The sequence below is a fragment of the Phalacrocorax carbo genome, chromosome 2, assembly GCF_963921805.1.
Source record: "Phalacrocorax carbo chromosome 2, bPhaCar2.1, whole genome shotgun sequence".
Classification (NCBI taxonomy): domain Eukaryota; kingdom Metazoa; phylum Chordata; class Aves; order Suliformes; family Phalacrocoracidae; genus Phalacrocorax; species Phalacrocorax carbo.
In genome coordinates, this window is record NC_087514.1 from 58,973,812 (window position 1) to 58,974,941 (window position 1,130).

The window sequence follows — 1,130 nt, forward strand, 5'->3', positions numbered from 1 at the left end:
GCTCCACCCTGACGGATGTTGCCACCATGTGGGAGCGTGCCAGCCCGGCACACCCCAGCCTGACACAACTGCCCAGCTTGTGAGCACAGGCCCTGTGCACTGCCTCACCAAAGAGGGGTGGCCTCCCACCACGTGGCCCCACACGACATTCTACTGCCAATAATGAGAGCTGCACCATAGTACTGTGGCAAGGGCTATGGAAATAAATTAAGTTGCGAGCTGCACGGATGAAAGTCAACTTTATCCTTCAGTTAAAATTGCAGTGCAGCTGGACACATGCTGAGCACCCAGCAGACTGATGTCGTTCATTCCCTGGGTGGCCCAGGAGCTCCCCAGCTGGTCTCCACACTAATGAGCCAATGCATCGATTCCAGATGAGGCCAACTTAAGACAAGGTCACCCATACAACTGAGCATTTGACTAATTGTCAGAAGAGCTCTCCAGGTCAGATTTTCAAAGTCTTGAAGATTTCCCCCTCCTGCTTTGTGTAGATTGATCCACATAATTGCATGCTTTGGTAATTGACATCCTGGCTGGGGGATGCAGCTGTCCCAGAAACTTCTCGAGGTTGTTCATGCTGCAAAATTGCCCAAACAGTACACAAATGAGACACTTGCCAATAGTCACTATGGGCTGTTCCTGCAGGTGCAGAAATGGTCATGTAGGACAGTCTACTGCACACAGTTAAGACATGAGATCACTGGCAGTGATGGATCATGTGCTGGAGTGGTCACGCGCCAGCTGGGCATGGGAAGGGCAAGAGGATGGGGGCACCAAAAGGGTGTGTCTGTATAACAAACAGGTTCTAACATGCTGGGGGCTATAGACCCATCCCATGCCCCGTGCAACCCCTGCAAAGAGGTGAATCCTGTGAGCTGCACTGAGCGGTTCCCACTGGCCCCAGGCTGAGATGATGATGATGATGCAGTATTACTAGGGCAGACTCTGGGCTTATGAGGATGCAGGACACAGGTGCCACTGCCCATGAGAATGGAAAACCAAACGTATGCCAATATGAGAAGAATGTGTGTATGGGGACAGCAAGGACAAGTACACTGAAACAGAAAGAAGGAAGAAAAGCATGTATTAACTCCAACCCTACAGTAGTGCTCATCTCAGCAGTGTAAGAA